The sequence below is a fragment of the Sturnira hondurensis genome, unplaced genomic scaffold (genome assembly GCF_014824575.4).
Source record: "Sturnira hondurensis isolate 20B ecotype Veracruz unplaced genomic scaffold, ASM1482457v3 Scaffold0018097, whole genome shotgun sequence".
Taxonomy (NCBI): domain Eukaryota; kingdom Metazoa; phylum Chordata; class Mammalia; order Chiroptera; family Phyllostomidae; genus Sturnira; species Sturnira hondurensis.
The window spans coordinates 1,021,658-1,042,089 of NW_028090728.1; the positions used below are offsets into that span (position 1 = coordinate 1,021,658).

Below are 20,432 nucleotides of genomic sequence, written 5' to 3' on the forward strand. Positions count from 1 at the left end.
TGCAGCATTTGCAATTATTGGTTCACTTTTGTCCCTTTAAATTTTATATTAACTCTTCACTATGTGTCTATAAAGTCTATATAAGTATCACTTTAATGATTGTATAATTAGCACATTGAGTTAATATGGAATAATTGATCCATTTATACTTTTGTTGAAATTTAGTTTGTTTTAAAAAACTTGGAAAGAAAAGAGCTGTCATCCCTTTTACTGAGAATGTACTTTCTTCTAAGGAACCGCAGTTGTGTGGATGCAGGTAGATTTTTTTTACTCTGGGACGAGTTATCCCAGCATTTTTACCTGCACATTCAGAGACAGTCGGGCACATCAGTCCTTTCAGCAGAACCTGCCTTAGGCACTTATTCTTTCCTGGCTCAGCAACCCTGCCTCAAAGGATCCATGAATCCCCTGAAATTGAATGCAGATGTTTCAGGACATGTTGGTAGAATCAGGAACAGGACTCAAATCCTATAAACAGTGTGCCAAGACAAAAAAGTGGCCCAAATGAAAGAACAGATCAAAGCTCCAGAAAAAATACAACTAAGTGGCAAAGAGATAGACAGCCTATCAGATACACAGTTCAAAACACTGGCAATCAGGATGCTCACAGAACTGGTTGAATTTGGTTGCAAATTAGATGAAAAAATGAAGGCTACCTTGAGTGAAATAAAGGAAAATGTACAGGGATCTAACAGTGATGGGAAGGAAACTGCGACTCCAATAAACGATGTGGACCAGAAGAAAGAAAGAAACATTTAACCAGAAAAGAAGGAAGAAACAAGAATTCAAAAAAAAATGAGGAGAGGCTTAGGAACCTTCAGGACATCTTTAAATGTTCCAACATCCGAATCATAGGGATATCAGAAGGAGAAGAGAGGGAACAAGAAATCAAAAACTTATTTGAACAAATAATGAAGGAGAACTTTCCCAATCTGGCAAAGAAAAGAGACTTCCAGAAAGTCCTGGAAACTCAAGAGAATTCCAAAGAATTTGGACCCAAGGAGGAACACACCAAAGCACATCATAATTACATTACCCAAGATTAAAGACAAGGAGAAGAAGCAGCAGAGGAAAAGGAGACAGTTACCTACAAAGGAGTTCTCATTCGACTGTCAGCTGATTTTTCAAAAGAGACCTTACAGGCAAGAAGGGGCTTGCAAAAAGTATTTGAAATCATAAAAGGTGAGGTCCTATATCCAAGATTACTCTACCCAGCAAAGCTTTCATTTAGAATGGAAGGGCAGAAACAGTGCTTTCCAGATGAGGTCAAGTCAAAGGAGTTCATCATCACCAAGCCCTTATTATATAAAATGTTAAAAGGATCTATCTAAGAAAAAGAAGGTAACAAATATGAACAGTAAAATGACAGCAAACTCACAGTTATTAACAACCACACCTAAAACTAAAACAAAAGCAAACTAAGCAGACAGCTAGATCAGGAACTGAACCACAGAAATGGAGATCACATGGAGGGTTTTCAATAGGGGATTGAGAGGAGGAGAGAGGGGGGAAAGGTACAGAAAATAAGTAGCATAAATGGTAGGTAGAAAATAGACAGGGGGAGGTTAAGAATAGTATAAGAAATGGAGAAGCCAAAAAACTTATATGTATGACCCATGGACATGAACTGAAGTGGGGCAGAGGGGGTGGGGGGGATGTGGGTGGGAGGGGGTGTGCAGGGCAGAGGGGAATAAAGGGGAAAATGGGACAACTGTAATAGCATAATCAATAAAATATATTATTAAAATTTTAGTTTGTTTGTAATTGTCACTACTAAAGAATTTTTAATGAACAACTTTAAGAAAAAATCTTTGTTCCTTAATTCTTATTTTGACTTATTTTCTAAATATGAGTTCTTAGACGATTTCAAAGAGCAATTTTTATGAATATTTCTAGAACTTTCTCAGTTATAATTAGCAAGTAGGTGTTCTGGTTTTGTCAAGTCTTTGCATTATCACTGGTTACTCTGAACATACAGTCAATAAAATTTGTTAGCAATATAAAGCTGTACTAGATTTTTATACAAATTGGTCCAGGCATCATTTAACTTATACAGAAAGAGAGTATTTACCTAAAAGTGATAAAAATTCTACATATTTATTCAAATAAGTGATGATTTTCCAGCAAGGAAAAAGAGAGATAAACAAAGCTGGGGTACTGGCTTCCAGTAACTCACAGTCTATGGGGAAAGGTGGTCACAGAGCAGAGATGGTAGTGGTGGAGTCTGCAGGAAGCAGTTTCTCGAACACTTACTAACAACATGTTTCTGGGAGAGACTCTCTAGTTTTGTCAGTGACTGCAGAGTTAATGTAGGAGCAGATAATAATGTTTCCCTTTGGTCTTTCAAAACTAATAGGCTTCCTCTTTGATGTGTGAAGCTTACCAAGCCTGCTGTTTCTTTAAGTTATTCTCCTGACTCACTCCTTCCGTGTGGAATGAAACATGTACAATCGGAGGCTTGTGCTCTGTTTTTTCTATTCATCCCATTCTTCCATTAACTCCCTGTAATCTCCTCTTCATCACAGGTCCTCTTATTCCATTGGCCTTTCAAAGTGTCTTATGTGATGGGGATATGTGTCCTCTTACCAATACAATATGCAAAACATAACTTCTAACAATATGCAAAAGATAACTTTTATTTTATTATTTATGCTTTACTAAATTTATTGGGTGGCATGGTTAATAACATTGTATAGGTTTCAAATGTGCAGTTCTACAAAACATCATCTTTTTATTGTGTTACATGTTCATCATCCAAAGTCAAGTCTGCTCTTAATCAGCATCTTTATCCCCTTGTTCTCGCCTGTGATGCTCCACCTTCTCTTCCCTCTGATGATCACCACTCTGTTGTCTGTGTCTATGAGGTTTTGTCTCGTTTCTTTTTGTTTTTGCTTAATCCCTTCACCTACTTTACCCAGCTACTCTGAAATGTGCCAGTCTGTTCTCTGTATCTGTCTATTTTTCTTTTGTTTGTTGATTTATTTTGTTCACTAAGGTTACACATATAAATGGAAATCATATGTTATTTGTCTTTCTCTGACTGGATTATTTCCCCTTAGCATAACTCTCCAGGTCCATCCATGCTGTTCCCAAAAGTAACTTTTCTTTTTCTTAGTAGCTGAGTAGTATTATTCTACTGTGTAAATGTACCACAGCTTTATTATCCACTCATCTAGTGATGGGCACTAGGGCTGCTTCCAGATCTTGGCTATTGTAATTAATGCCACAGTGAACCTAGGGCTGCATATATTCTTTTGAATCAGTGTTTCAGGTTCCTTTGGATATAGTCCCAGAAGAGAAGTTGCTGGGTCATAAGGCAGTTTTATTTAATTTTTTGAGGAAAATCCTCCACTTTTCCACAGGTGCTGCACCAATCTGCATTCTTTTTTTGTTAAACTTAATTTATTTAGTTTTAGAAAGACGGGAAGGAGAGAGAAAGGAGAGAAACATCAATGTGTGGTTGCTTATCACTGGTCCCCCTACTCGGGAGCTGGCCCACAACTCAGGCATGTGCCCTGACTGGGAATAGAACCGGGGAACCTCTGGTTCCCAGGCTGGAGCTCAATCCATGAACCACCCCAGCCAGGGCCCAATCTGCATTCTTATCCACAGTGCACGAGGGTTTCCTTTTCTCCACATCCTTGTTAGTATTTGCTGTTTGTTGATTTACTGATGATAACCATTTTAACAGGTGTGAGGTGAGATCTCATCATGGTTTTAGTGTTCATTTCTCTGATAATTAGTGATGTTGAACATGTTCTCATATGTCTATTGGCCATCTGAGTGTCCTCTTTGGAGACGTGTCTATTCAGGGATTTTGCTTATTTTTTATTGACTATTTTTGGAGTTGAGTTTTTGTAGTTCTTTATAAATTTTGGAGAGTAACCCCTTATCATATAGATCATTGGTGAATATGCTTTCCCATTCAGTGGGTTGTCTTTTCATGTTGTTGATAATTTACTTTGTTGTGCAAACCCTTTTTATTTTCATGTAGTTTCATTTATTTTTTCTTTTGTTTCCTTTGCCTAAGAAACTATGTCAGAAGATATATTTCTACAAAAAAATGTCTGATATTTTACTGCCTATGTTTTCTTCTAGTATTCTTATGGTATCAACTCTTACATTTAAGTCTTTAATCCATTTTAGTTTATTCTGTGAATGGTGTAAACATGGCTTACTTCTGTTATTTTGCATGTATGTGCTGAATTTTCCCAACAAAATTTATTGAATAGATTGCCTTTACCATGCTGTATGTTCTTGCCTTTTTCTTGTCAAATACTTATTGACCATATAGGCGTAGTTTTCCTTCTGGGTTCTTTATTCTGTTTCATTGATCTGTACAACTGTTTTTAAGTTTTGGAATTTATTTTGTACTATAATAAACCTTTATTTTTTGTCACAAAACTTTTAAAAGTGAAAACTAAATAATGTAATTTACCCCATAGATGAGTGAGAAATGAATAACATTGAACGTGACTAATATTTTTAAAGCTATCAAAATCATACATGCATTATAAAAGTTTAGACATCACCTCAAAGAGAAGATAAGTGCAAGTCCCGCCTCGGAGGTGACCATCATGAGTGGATAGGTGGGTCCCTTTTGGGCTCTGCCTCTCTAATTTGTCTCTGTCTCTGTCACAGGAAGAACTATCATCACATATGTGTGTCTGCCTGAGGAAATCACATGTGTGTGGTGTACCAGGTAGGACCCTGGGTGCGTACCTTTGGTGCATGTGTCTCCCCTGAGAAGACTACTGAGGTCTTTATCTGTCGACATGTACAGACCCCTGCATCCACTTTAGAGCTGCTCAGCTTCCCTCATCAATGTGGACCAGGATTCGTGGATGCATCTTCTCTCCATGGACCTTAGAGTCTTTCCCAGGTCCAGGCAATTTCCCCGGTGCTCTGATCAGTAGCCAGGAAAACAGATCCTCGAAAAATTGTGCAGGAAGTGCTGTGGGGAGACCGCCTAGCATGAGCACTGCCAGGGGCAGCGGTGCACCTGTGGAACTAAGATGGGTCCTGCACGCTGTTCTCCCAGGGGAGGGGCCTTTCCCCCTTCCCTCCAGGGGGTCAGCTGGGGCCTCTGCTTCCTCGCTGTCTCCAAGGCTGGTCACCACCAGACCAGAAGCCTGCCAGTCTGAGGGTGACAGTGCTCTGGCCCCAGTGTTGACAGTGCACGTGTTCCCGTTGGAGAGGTTGGGTGTCTGCAGAGACTGGCAGCGCTTATGCACCCTCTGTCCTTTTAGGAAACAGGGACTCTCGAGGGGTTGCTGCACCACAGGCATGTGGCACTTCCCTCTGGCCTTGTGTTGTGAGGAATGCTCTCCAGCTTGTGGTTTGTCCTTCCAGATCTGCGTTTTCTCACTTTTGTTTGGGCACAGGATGGGCCAACCATTGCCTGACTTCCTTCTGGTCCTCAGGTCAAACCTAGCACAGTATCTCTACCCCGAGATTATGCGCACACTTACCAAAGTGGATTCTTTTTTATATTTGATCTCTAATCCCTCAGGGATTTTCCTCTTAAATAACAAAAATATGTGAGCAAACAGAAAAATGCACCTATTCTAACATTCCACTTATAGGAAATGTGTAGAACAGGTTAAAAAAAGAGAGACAGAGGCACATGAGGGGATGTCAGGGGCCGAGTAGTGGGGAGTGAGTACTTTTGGTGCAGGGTTTCCTTTAGGGGAAATGGAACATCCTGCAGCTGGTCAGTGGTGAGGCTTGCACAGTGTCGAGAATATACATCATGCTCAAAAGTAGCACAATTTACAATGTTAACACTTGTGGGGGCGACCTTTCCTGCATGTCCCTCCGACTGCCATGGATGAAAGTAAATAAGACAAGATGTGATCTGCTTGAGGAGGAGAGGCAGCCAGTTTTTCAGGGGAAACAAAGGCCAGGAGCAGCCAGTTTCTCCGAGAAAAAAGGCCTTGAGCCCCTTCCTCCAGGGGCTTTTATTGGGTTGTAATACACAGGAATACAGGGCGGCAAGGATCAGACAGTAGATAACATTTCAAAGAAATCTGAGGGCTTAGTCCGAGTCAGAGTCTGTCAGGAAGAGTTTTAGGGTTTCTTGTTAGAACCCTTAACATGTGAATGAAAGCACTCTTAGAAGAGCAGATTTCACAGGTTTATCAGGAAGTCTTTGTGATGCCAGATTTTTCCCCAGGACACGCTCTAACAAGGCAAGGAGCTGCACCCCTCCCCAACAGGTATTCCGGCTTAAGGGGATTAGAACCAGGAAGCATTTCTCCCAGAGTACATGGGCTTTGTCAAAGCTGGGGGGCAAGATTCCATTGCTCCCTCTTTGTCGCAGCACTCCGAGTCCTTCCATGATGGGCTCCCAAGTGGTCATGTCTGGCCTAGGTTGCCCCTCCTCTGAGGGGTCTTACTCGTCAAGGACTTCTGACCATGCTTTGGGGGCAGGTTGGAAACTGAGGCAGTGTTTGCTACCAGAGACAAGCTTTGTCTCCTGCGGCTCGAATTCCAAAGGTCATTGCTTGCCCTTAGCCACAGGGGGTCGAGTTACAATTCCTAGAACCAGGCAGAGTGGGCCACAACAAACACTAGTATTTATTTGACATTTAAAATTAATCTTGCTGTGGACAATGGGAATATATAACAATTGAAGAATATAAAGGGAGAAGGTCAAACAGAGGTGGTAAAACACCTTCAGGTGGTATTAGGAGAGCTGGTGGAATAATTCCCAGCTNTGCTTTGGGGGCAGGGAGGAAACTGAGGCAGTGTTTGCTACCGGAGACAAGCTATGTCTCCTGCGGCTCGCATTCCAAAGGTCATTGCTTGCCCTTAGCCACAGGGGGTTGAGTTACAATTCCTAGAACCAGGCAGAGTGGGCCACAACAAACACTAGTATTTATTTGACATTTAAAATTAATCTTGCTGTGGACAATGGGAATATATAACAATTGAAGAATATAAAGGGAGAAGGTCAAACAGAGGTGGTAAAACAACTTCGGGTGGTATTAGGAGAGCTGGTGGAATAATTCCCAGGTCTAGAAGTGGCCAAGGTGCACTTTGCCCTGGCAACTCCACCCCTGTGGCTGGAACTAGGGCAGGTTCCAGGAAGGATTCCTCAAACAGGTGTGGTGAGGCTTCTGTCAGGTCAGCAGATGCTGCATAGCCTGGCCATGCCTCTACAGCAGCAGCTGGATCAGCTGCAGAAGGTGGAACAAACCCTGGAGAGGGGTGGCCATCCTGCTCAAGAATTTTGTCCTAGTCTGGCTCTGCATCTAGCTCCTCCAAAAAAAAGGGTCTGAATCAGGAACTGTTTCTTCCTACTGGGCTCCTACTGGAGTTGTGAGAGGAGAAAAGATCACCCACATGCCTGCATTGATGTCCCCCCTGGCCCCTGGCCCCAGGCAGAACAGAGCCAGAGCTGTGCAGAGAAGCCACTGCCTAAGACCCACCTGAAGATGACCTGCTACAAAATGTCCAGCACGTGGGTGGTCTGAGGCCTATCTTTGCCCCTGGTCAGTCTCTGTGGGTGCTCCCTGTGTGTCTGGCACCAGCCCTTCCCCATAAGCTTTCTTGTACTTCTACCCATCATCCCACACCCACCTCTTCCACTTTCTCACCCTGGAGCTCAGGCTTCTGGTTCTCCAAGTCATTTGACCAAGTTGCAGTAACCTGGTCAACATGCTTCAAGATGGGTTCTGAAATCAATGGCCGCTTGTGGAGCCTGGGCATCTTCAGAATACATGTTGCTTTTCAGCCAACTAAGGGCACAGGTTCCTCAGAACCCTGGGTGGACTTTGTCACATTGGGCCTGCTATGGACTTCTATCATGTGGCCCACTTGCCCCTCACTGGTGGACTTGGGGCAGGGTTTTCCATTGACAGCAGTTCATTTCAGTCAGGTGCTGGAGTTGGGAGAGGAGAAAAATCACTCACATGCCTGATTTCCATGTCCCCTCCACAGACAGGGCATAGCCAGAGCCTTGCAGAGAAGTCATAGCCCAGGACCCACCCAAGGCGGTCCTCCTGCAGAAAATCAAGCAGATGGGTGTTCTAAAGCTGATCTTTGCCCTTGGTAAGCCTCTGTGTGTGCTCCCTGTGTGTCTGACACCAACTTCTCTCAATAAGCTTAGTTGTACCAAATTGCCCCCACCCCACACCAAAGTTGACCACCTTCTCACCTTTGAGCTCAGCCACCTTGGTCTCCATGTCATGTGACCCAAGTGCAGTAATGTAATCACCATGCTCTAAGATGGGCTCTGAATACCTGGGTGGGCTGTGGTGCCAGGATGACTAGAAGGAGTCTTTTTTCCACAATCCATGGGCACTAGTTCCCCAGGCCCCTTCATGGCTATTGACACATTGGACCTGCTGTGGCCCTCACTGGTGTGGTCCACCTGACCCTCTGTTGTGGAGACTGGGCCAGGCTGTTCCTCAACCACCTGTTGCTCCTACTGGACCTGGTTTGAGCTCTGCAATGGTCCCAAGGCCTTAAGCCCTGCCATGCCCTAGTCACTGCTATTTTTGCCCACTCTACCTTCTACTCCAGGATCAGGTCCAGCTCTGTGTCTTCATAGACCTCTGCCCAGGGGGAATGAGGTTCATCTCCTGGGTTTGGGATGAACCTCGGGCAGAAGATGCCACCCATACTCCATGTGCACCCAGACAGCCCTCACCTGGGGTTGAATGTGGCCAGCTCATCCGTCTTCTCACCCACTCTAGCCTAGTTCTGCTTGGTGAAAGCCCTTTTCATGTGAAGCCCCTTGCACACAAGTAGGTGACATAGGGTTGCTCATGTGGGGTTGGCGTGGTGGCCTGGCCCAAACAAAACCACCCGGGCTTCCCTGTGTGTTACCTCTCTGTTCCACCATGAAAAGGGCCACAGGCATCTGTGCCTAGTCTGGACCAGGTGGTGGCTGCGATGGAACATACCGTCACCTTCTCTAGGGATAGGGGCAGACAACAAGCAAACATCCTGCTGCATGAAATACATCCACCTAAGTGAGCTGGGGAGAGGCAGTTTGAGAATGTGGCTGCCTGGTTACCAGGGTTCCAAGTTCTGCTGGGCTCTGTTATCAGGAAGTGAGGTCACTGCCTGGGGTCACTGCCTCTACCCTGAGTGTCTCCTCAGACAGGCAGTGACCCCTGTCTGCAGAACCCTCCCCCCTGCCCTGCTTCCTGCCACAAGGGAGGGGTGACTTTGGCGCATGTCTCAGGGCCACCTCTAGAGCCTCTTGTTGAACCAATACTTTTTGTCCGACCAGAACTGGCTGACTTGCACCTCTATGACTTTTTATATTTTTTTCTGTTTATTTTCTTTACAATGTGATTTATTATGTTATCATTGGAAGTTATTGTTTTTATTTTAAATTGTGCTGCTCCGGAGCATGAGGTACCATCAGATGCTGGGCAAGCGTCACCACTGTGCAGCTGCAGGGTGTCCCATCTCCCCAAAAGGAAACCTGCCCCACAAGGATGCAGTCCCTCTCCTCCCCACCCTGGCAGCCTCTGATGTGCTTTCTGTCTCTACTCCATTGCCTACTGTGGACATTTTTGATGAATGGTATCTTGTACTAGGTGTCTTTTTGTTTCTGGTAACATGTATTTGCTTGTATCTGAAATACCATTTCTGTTATTAAAACAGACTTTCCAGACAAAATAGGGAGCAGTGGAAAGAAGAGGGGCCCTTTTGTAAGTGTGTGCATAATCTCGGGGCAGGGGTGTATGTGCTAAATGAGACACAGGGTCAGAAGTCAGTCAAGTCTATTCCAAAAAATTCAAGAGGATGGAAGACTCCCAAGCTCATTTTACAAGGCCAGTATTATCCTAATTCTAAAACCAGGTAAAAACAAAAAAAATCATAGGCCAAGATTTTTGATAAATACAGATGCTGTATTTATAAATCCTCAACAAAATATTAGCAAAGTACTCAAGCATTACATTAAAAAATCATACACCTTGACCAAGTGGGATTTATTCTGGAGATGCAAGGTTGGCCCAATATCCACACATCAAAAAATGCGATACACCACATAAAAAAAATAAAGCATAAAAGTCAAATTATTTCAATGGATGCTGAAAAAGCATTTGATAAAATCCAGCACCCATTTATGATAGAAACTCTCAGCAAAATGGAAATACAGGGAACATACTTCAACATACTTAAGGCCATATATGACAAACCCACAGCAAATATACTCAATAGGCAGAAACTAAAACTGTTGCCCTTAAGAACAGGAAAAAGTCAGGGGTGTCCACTTTTACCACTCTTACTGAACATAGTACTAGAAGTGCTCACCACAGCAATCAAAGAAATATAAGGCATCCAAAGTGGAATGGAAGAAGTAAAAGTGTCATTATTTGCACACTACATGACACTGTGAATAGAGAACCCTAAAGATTCCACCTAGAAACTGCTAGAAGGGACATGGACTCAGTGAAGTAGCATGACATAAAATAAATATCCAGAAATCAGTTGAGTTTTTACATCAGTAATGAAATATCTGAAAGGGAAATTAAGAAAACAATGCCATTGACAATTGTTTAAACAAAAATAAAATAAAACACCTAGGAGTAAATTGACCCAAGGAGGGGGAGCATTTTACTCAGTCTGTTGAGATCAGGCTCCCAGGAATGCCACTGTTTAGCTCAAATAAAGTTTTGTAGAAATTCCAAAAGAAGTTAACCAAGGAGGTAAAGACCTATAATCAGAAAATTATAAGACACTGAGGAAAGAAATTGAAGAAGATACAAATAAATAGAAATACATCTTGTGGTCATGAACAGGAAGAAACATTTGTTAAAATGTCCATACCATTCAAAGCAATCTACAGATTCAAAACATTGCTTTTAGCCTCTTAAACTCAGAAACAGTGAAAGAAGACAATCGGTTCTAACAGCTATTTCCTACCAGAAAGAATCTATCATGTATTAAAATAACTAAAATAATGTGAACATTCCTTCAGCACACATTTACATCATATGTACGGTCCACCAGGGCCAGTAACATATACAAAGAAAATGGCAAAAGTACCTGTTCTCAAGTAGTTCACTGTTTGCAAGAAAGACATATAAACAGGTAAGTGCACTTTAGTATCACAGAATATAGGAAGAAATGTATTCTAACTTGGTCTAGGGAAGATGCACAGAAGGGTCAGCATTTGAAGGTTGAATAGAAGTTCCCTACATGGACAAATCAGGAAAGACATTTTAGCCAGAGGGCTAGCATATAAAAAGTCATGGATACATGAAACAGAATGATCAATTTTAGTTGAAGTACTAAAACATTCTCTTTAATATCCTCATTACAATTGTATTCTGTATCTATGGTTGGTGGAATTATCTTCCCATGCAGACTTTTATTCCAAGCTATTGACACTGCCTCCTGGCACCTTCATTCTCAGTGTTATATTCACATTCTGAAAACCACCACCTTAGCCTTATCTTAATCTTTTGATATGTTTCTGTGTGTCCACCTTAATTTTATCCCCATGTCCTTTCCTCACTTTATACTGCCACCAAAGGGAACATTGTGCACACTTGTGTTAAATAACTTGCTCCTTTCTCCATGTTTTGCACACAAAAGAAAATAGTTACTTAGCTTCCATCTGTGGAAAACTGAAAGTTTTTCCCCATACACAGGACATTCATGACAACCCTCTTACTTTCAAAGATTAGTTTATTTTGATATCCTTCTTGTCTTTTGACTTTAATATAGCAAGTGGAAGTATAGTTTATTTTTTGTCTTTACTAACTTGAAGTACCAAGAGATAGAAGCATTTTTAGAGAATATTTATCATCAATTATCTGAGTTTTGTGTGAAATTCTTATTGTAATATGACTCTATTTTACAAAATTTACAAATTCAAAATAGTACATAGCACCAACAGAAGGTTAACTGCTTTCGTTTCTTTAAAGTGTTGATCCAGAATAATAAAATACTGGACAAGATGGAAGCATAGGTAGAAACTCTTCACTTCCTCCAAAAGGAGGACAAGAACCAATCTAAAATTAATAAACAACCAGAAGTGCCAGAAAATCAAACTGCATGGAGCTCTGACAACCAAGGAATTAAAGAAACAGTCAATCAGAACATCCAGGCCGATAACCTGAGGCGAGGCAGCCCAACCCAAAGGTGGGGCTGGCTGAGAGAAACTGCAGCATGGCAGCAGACCGTGTGGGTGGGGCTGACTGAACGGGAAACTGAGACTCAGAGCTGACTATGGACTATGGCCAGGGTTTCGGAGGTGGGAGAAACTCTTAGTCTCACACAGGAGAGTTCATGAAAACTGGACTAGAGCTGAGCAGGCGAGCTGCATTATTCGACCTCAGGCCCCTTCCCAGCAGGCAGCACCACAGAACAGCAAGGAGGATTGCCCTACCTGGGTGAATACCTAAAGCCCCATCCTCTTACAACTTAACAGGTGCCTGAGACAAAGAAATAGGGCCCAAATGAAAGAACAGGGCAAAGCTTCAGAAAGAGAGCTAAGGTATGAGGAGATAACCAACCTATCTGATGGAGAATTTAAAGCCTTGATCATCAAAATGCTCACAGAACTAATTGAGCTTGGTTGAAAAATGAAAGAACAAATGAAAGATACCCAGAATGAAATAAAGCAAAATATTCAGGGAACCAATAGTGACAGGAAGGAAACCAGGACTCAAATCAATGATTTGGAACAAAAGGAAGAAATAAACATCCAACCAGAACAAAATGAAGAACAAGAATTCAAAAAAATGAAGAGATGCTGAAGAATCTCTGGGACACCCTGAAACATTCCAATATTTGAATTATAGGGGTGCCAGAAGGAGAAGAAACTGAAACCTTACTTGAACAAATAATGAAGGAAAACTTCCCCAATCTGGCAAAGAAAATAGACTTCTAGGAAGTCCAGAGAGTCCCAAAGAAGTTGGACCCAATGAGAAACACACCAAGGCACATCATCATTAACTTACCTAAGATTAAAGATAAAGAGAATCTTAAAAAGAGCAAGAGATAAGGGGACAGTCACCTACAAAGGAGTTCCCATGAGACTGTCAGCTGATTTCTCAAAAGAAACCTTGCAGGCAAGAAGGGGCTGGAAAGAAGTATTTCAAGTCATGAAATCCAAAGACCTACAGCCAAGATTGCTTTATCCAGCAAAGCTTTCATTTAGAATGGAAAGGCAGAAAAAGTGCTTCCAGATAAGGCCAAGTTCAAGGAGTTCATCATGACCAACCCCTTACTATATGAAATGTTAAAGGGACTTATATAGGAAAAAGAAGACCAAAACTATGAACAGTAAAATGACAACAAACTCACAACTGTCAATAAATGAACCTAAGAGAAAAGACAAACAATGAAAACAAAAATGGAGCAAACATTTAGCAAACAACTAAAACAGGAACAGAATCAGAGGAGTGGACATCACAAGGAGAGATTTCAGTGGGTAGGGAGAAGTGAGGAATAGGGAAGAAGAAGCATAATTGGTAGGCATAAAATAGATGGGGAGGGGTCAAAATGGTATAGGAAACAGAGGACTCAAAGAACTTATATGTACAACCCATGGACATGAACTAAGGGGGGCAGTGATGATAGAGGGTTGGGTGGTGCAGGGTAGAGGGGGGTTAAGGGGCAAAATATTGGGAAAACTGTAAGAGCATAAACAATAAAATATACTTAGAAAACAAAGAATAATGACTGAACACTTTCTTAACCTGACAGAGAAAATAAGCATACAAGTCCAAGCAGCACAGAGAGTTCTGAACAAGATAAATGGCACCAATACACACCATAATTCAAATGACCAAGTTTAAGAAAAAAGAGTAAATTCTTAAAAGTAGCAAGAGGACAGAAGTTAATTACCTACAAGGGAGCTTTCATAAAACTGTCAGCTGATTTCTAAAGAGAAATATTTCAGGCCAGAATGGATCTACAAGGAATATTCAAAGTGTTGAAGAGCAAGGACCTGCAATCAACACTACCCCAGAAGTTTATCCTTTAAAATTGAATGAGATATAAAGAGTTTTACAGACAAGAAATAGATAAAGGAGATCAGTACCAGCAACCGAAAATTACAAAAATTATTAAAAGGACATTCGTAAAGATAATGAAAAAAATGAGGAACACAATGATAAAGCATAAAATGGCAATAAATCCATACTTATCAATAATCACTTCAAATGCAAATGGATTAAATGCTGCAAACAAAGATATAGGATAACTGAATTTATAAGAAAACAAGACCCACACATAAGCTATCAGGCTGTCTACGGGAGACCCACCTCAGAAGGAAATACAGATTGAAAGTAGAGTTGGACAGGGATATTTCATGCAATGGATGTAAACAAAAAGCTTCTATCAGAAAAAAATATGTTAAAACAAAGGCTATAATAAGAGACAAATAAGGACATTGCGTAATGAGAAAGAGATCCATCCAGCAACAGAATATAACCTTTGTAAACTTTTCTGCACTCAACATAGGAGCACCTAAAAATATAAAGCAAATTTTGATGGACATAAAGGGAGCAATATAGTCACAATAGGTAATATTAACAAACCCACTGATCTCAATGGATAAATCTAGGCATAAAGTCAATAAGAAAACAACTGCCTTAAATAACACACTAGATCATTGGATTGAATTGATGTTTTCACAGCACTTCAAACAAAAGCAGTAGAATATTCACTCTTTTCAAGTGCTCATGGAACATTTTTCAGGACTGACCACATGTTAGGACACAGAACTAGTCTCAATAAATTTAAGAAGATTGAGATTATATGAAGCATCTTCTGACAAGAATGGTATGAAACTAATAATCAATTACAAGAAAAGATACTGCAAAACACACAACACATGGAGGCTAATCAGCATGGTACTGAACAATAAATGGGTTAACAATGAGATCAAGGAAGAAATCAAAAGATACCTTAAGATAAGTGGAAATAAAAAGGGAACAACCCACAATTTATGGGACAAAGAGAAAAGCAGTCCTACCAGTGAAATTCATGGAAACATAGGCCTATCTCAAGAAATAAGAAACACCTCTAATAAACAATCTAAACGTACATGCAAAGAAACTATAAAATGCTAAACAAAGCTGAAATTATGAAGAAGAAAGAAAATCGTAAAGATCAGAGCAGAAATAAATGAAATAGAATGTACAAAAACAATACAAAATTTCAATGAAACCAATAGCGGGTTCTTCAAAAGGATAAACAAGATTGGTAAACCCTTAACCAGACTCATGAAGATAAAAATAGTGAGGAACCAAAGAAATAAAATAAGAAGTGAAAGAGGAGAACTAACAACTGACACCAAAGAAATACAAGGGATTGTAAGAAAATATTAAAACAATTATAGGTCAAGAAATTGAACAATCTGGAACAAGTGGATAAATTTCTGTGCAATCTTCCAAAACTTAGTCAAGAACAGATCAACCACAAGTAATAAAATCAAAGTAGTAACCAAAAAACTTAAAACAAAATCCTCAACCAGATGGCTTTACAGATGAATTTTACCAAACATTTAAAGAAGAACTAACACTTAGTCTCCTCAAATTATTCCAAAAAATTCAAGAGGGAGGAAAACTCCCAAGCTCATTTTACAAGGCTAGCATTATTCTAATTCCAAAACCAGATAAAGACTCTACAAGAAAAAAATATAGGCCAATCTTTCTGATAAATCTAGATGCCCAAATCCTCAACACCATATTAACAAACCAGATCCAGCAATACATTAAATAGAAAGCAAACCTGCTGTGCATTCATCAGACCTGTGTAGGTATTTTCTCTTGAACTCTTCTTGGCTGTGTGAAATTGTGGGAATTATTCAAACTGTCTGAGGTTTGGATTCCATATCTTTAAAGTTAGATATATAATGATTCCTACCTGATAGAACTGAATGAGATAGCTTATGTAGATTGCCTGGGACAATGCCAGATTCATTGAGGCGGTGCTCAATAACTGGTAACTAGTACAGATGATGGAGAAAAAGCATAAAATCTCCATAAGTGGGAAGCAGTCATCCAGAGGGTGTGAAAAACTGACATAAGTGAAATTACTTTAATATGGAGCCAGAGCAGCCATTCCACAGTCACTGTTTACATGTCTTGCTCCTTGAAACTTCGGAATGTTTGAACTGGGAAAAATAACTTTGGAATGATCCAAACCAACTTTGTCTTACAAACAACTGTTTGCAAAACTTAGAAGAGAGAAGACATCCTGACCACAATGACTGACGATTATGTAGTCTCTTTCTGAAGATCAAATCAGTAACCAGCCATGCATAGCTTTTTAGCATCAATAAAAGCTTTTTTCTTTCATTCATGTCATTATTCCCTACATCTTCTTACAAAAAATCCCCTTGCCCTCACACTGTGATGAGAACACTATTTGGGTTTCTGCCTGAATTTGTGCTTCCAAAACGCAATTCACTTTGATCCCAAATAAATTTTGTAGGTTTGAAAAAAAATCCCACACCATGATCAAATAGCAATTGTTGTGGGGATGCACGGTTGGTAAAATATCTGCAAAGCAATAAACATGACACATCACATAAAAAATGAAGGCTAAAGATGACAGGATCATATAGACACAGGAAAAACTTTAGATAAAATCCAGCACCCATTTATCATAAACTCTCAGCAAAGTGACAATAAATACTTCAACATCATACAGGCCATGTATGACAAACCCACAGCCACCACCTACTCATTAAGCAAAAAATAAAATGTTTCCCTTAAGATTAAAAACAGGAGATGGATATCCACTTTCACTACTCTTATTCAACATAGTACTAAAAGTCCTAGTCACAGCATTGTGACATGCGCACTGACAAGCAGTGCCTGCGGTGTCAGGAATGAGACATGAGACAAATTCACATGGACTACTGAGTCCTGTGGAGGAAAAGGGCCCGCAAGGCTACTCCCTCAAGGCAGGAGAGCCTCAAAATGGCCTCACCACCTACTCAAGGGAGCAGCCGGGCAACTCTCTCACTAGGGGAGAGAGAGCGCCCCCACTCCCCGACCCTTGCCTAGTCAGGCTTTTATTGGGATTTTTGCACAGGAGTTCAGGTACAGCTTATTAATCATTGTCAAGCAGTAAACAGTAGATAGTATACAAAGAATCATTAGGGCTTCTTCTAAATCAGGGTCTGTCAGCTAAAAGGCTACAGAACTTTGGGAACATAAACTCTTTTTCTGCTCAGGCCCTTATCATCTAACTAAAAGCATTCTTAAACAAAGCAGGTCCCACAGGGTTTCACATATTCCTTCTCAGGCCTAATTATCCAGGGAGCCTGCCATTCCCAGCACAAGGCTTGCACTGCCTTCCCCACCATAGGTTTTTAGGCTTAAGTGGATTAGAGCCAGGAAGCACTTCTCCCAGATGACGTGGGGACTCATGTTTCATCACAGCCAGGGGAGGGGCCATCACTCCCTCTTTGTTGCAGTCTCCCGGAGTCCTTCCCTGATGGCCTCCCAAGTGATCGTGTCTAGCCTAGGTTGCCCCTCCTCTGAGGGGTCTCACCTGTCTCTGACCATCCGACCATACTTTGGGGGCAGGGAGATGAAGCAGGGGCAGCATCTGCTGCCAGAGACAAGCCTTGTTTCCTCAGTGGCTCACATTCCAAAGGTTGCTCACAGCCTTAGACATGGGAGATGGTTTACAATTCCTGAAACCAGGCAGGGCGGTCCCCAACAGCATTGAAACTAGAAGATATAAAAGGCATTCAAACAGGAAAGGAAGAAGTAAACTCTCATTATTTGGAGATGATGTAATACTGAATACAGTACCCTACATATTACACACACACACACCCACACACACACCTATTAAACTGATAAATGAATTCAGAAAAGTACCAGAATACAAAATATTAAAAAATCAATTGCATTTTTACACATCAATCATGAACTCTCGGAAAGGGAACCTAAAAAAATCTCATTTATAATTTTATCAAAATAAAAATACAAATACCCAGGAATAAATTTAATTAAGGATATAAAAGCCCTGGACTCACAAAATTATGACACAGACAAGAAATTTGAGAAAGACTCAACTAAGTGAAAGCATAAAGCATATTTATGGATAGGAAGAATGAACTTCATTAAAACGTCCATCCTACCCAAAGCAATTTATAGAAATTCCACATAATTCATATCAACACAACCAATGGTGTATTTCACAAAACTAAAACAAATACTCCAAAAATTAAAGAATTACAAAAGCTCCCAAAGAAGCACAGTAACCTTGAGAATGAAAAACGAATTTGGAGAAATCATATTAACTGACAACAAAGCATACTATGAGGCCATACTAATCAAAACAGCATGGTACTAGCATAAAAACAGCTATAAAAATCAATAGAGACAATAGAGAACCCCAAAATAAACCCATGCTATTATGGTCAATTAATATCTATTAATATTTGACGGGGAGACAAGAATATACAATGGGGTAAAACATCTATTCAATAAATCTTGTTGGGGATGTTGGTCAGATAAATACAATAGATGAAACTAGACCACTTTGTTACACCATACAAAGGGTTAAACTGAAAACGAGTTAAATAGGGAAATGTAAGACCCCATGCCATAAAATTGGGATGAGTCCAGTAAGATGGGGAAAGCCTGAGAAATTGCGGGGGAGGGGTAATTGCACCAATACTGGGCACAAACACAACAAGTTGTCCATTTCTGGTTTTGATTAGCAAGAAATACACACCTGCACACATATTTGTCAGCTGTGTTTGCCTCCGCAGGTGGGGAGAGACATCCTTTAAGGACCTGGAAGGGCCACACATTGGTTCTCAGAAGCCGCCCAGCTTGGAACTGAGCCCTAAGGTGAGCAGGGAGCTCCCCAGCTGACTGCCTTTTGTCCGGACAGCTCCCTGGAACTGAGCCCCCTGGGAGGGGAGAATACGCTCGCCAGTGTGAGCCCAGGCAAAGGGCGGGGGCCCAAGTCTCCCACAGCGGCCTCAACTCCCAGGAGGCCCCCGTGGCCCCTTGCAGGGGCAGACAAGAGGGAGAAGCTGGTGATGGGGCCAAGCCTGCAAGACCAGCCTGAGAACCAAAGGGTCGCCATTTGGCCAGGGCTCTTCCTTTGGCGGAGCAACCCTGGGAGAAGACTCAGCAAGAGCACTTCAGGCCAACACTCCCCAGTGGAAACGGTGGGATGGGCAGGGAGCCCCGCTGGCCCCTAGGCCGGTCCCCCTCCAGGGCTCAGCCCGGTCTCCCCCGGAGCTGGCCCCGGCAAGAGCGGGCGGGGCGGAGGTGTCTCAGTCTGCCTCCGGGGCAGCCGCGCCTGTCGGGACGACCACTGCGGTCCCCTCGTCCCTCTAGGAGGCGGAGGCGGAGGCCCAGGACGCCCTTGCTCCTTAAGCGTGGCGCGGTGGCTGCCTTGTCGGAGGAAGCGGGGCCCTATTGTGCGGTGGGAATTGGTCATCGCTACAGCTGCATCGCTGTACTTGGTGTTTCGGCCCTGAGAGGCGGCAGCCGGCGCCGGCGAGGCGTTGTAGAAACTAGGATGAACCTGTCCGAGGAGCCGGACATGCTCTCTTTCTACTAGGACCGGTTCTTGAAGGACCTGCACAGGGCTCAGCGCCCAGGAGGCGACGGCCGTGGGTAGCCTGCTCTTCTTGCCCCCTGTGGCCTCTCCTGGGCCTTCTGCTGCTCGCGTCTCCTGGGCACAGACCTCGCAGCGCTTCGCAGAGAGTCACTTGTCCTTAGGTTAGGCAGGGCCGCCTGTAGAAAAGCACGAATGTGAAATCAGACTTATTTGAGTTCAAAGGCCTGAAAGTTCTGGGCGAGAAGTTTCCAGCTTCTCGCTGTTTCCAGCGAGAAGGACAGGGAGCTGTCCGGACAAAAGGCAGTCAGCTGGGGAGCTCCCTGCTCACCTTAGGGCTCAGTTCCAAGCTGGGCAGCTTCTGAGCACCAATGTGTGGCCCTTCCAGGTCCTTAAAGGATGTCTCTCCCCACCTGCGGAGGCAAACACAGCTGACAAATATGTGTGCAGGTGTGTATTTCTTGCTAATCAAAACCAGAAATGGACAACTTGTTGTGTTTGTGCCCAGTATTGGTGCAATTACCCCTCCCCCGCAATTTCTCAGGCTTTCCCCATCTTACTGGACTCATCCCAATTTTATGGCATGGGGTCTTACATTTCCCTGTTTAACTCGTTTTCAGTTTAACCCGCTTTCGCCTGTTATTCCCAGACTCGGGTACCATGCAGTGAGGTCAGTTGTCAGTCCCCTTGCAGGACAGAAGCTTGGTGACCAGTGGCTGGCTCCTGAAGCTCAGGAATTATGTACTGAACAGATACCTGAACCCAGGTACCTACCCAGGACTGGCTCAGGAAAAAAAAGACACTTAGTCTGAAGTTTTTGCCTAACGTTTATTTGAATGCTATATTCTGGAATGAGATATTTAAAAGATTCTAATAGCTTACTGACTTTGCTGCAGTACAACAAAACC

The 20,432-nt window shown here is 42.2% G+C and overlaps 1 pseudogene; it reads right to left on the minus strand.

Annotated features, from left to right (window-relative positions):
* The window catches only part of LOC119002754 (cell cycle control protein 50A-like), a 32,740-nt pseudogene extending 27,963 nt beyond the window's left edge, over positions 1-4,777 (minus strand).
* Positions 4,778-20,432: the final 15,655 nt, after the last annotated feature.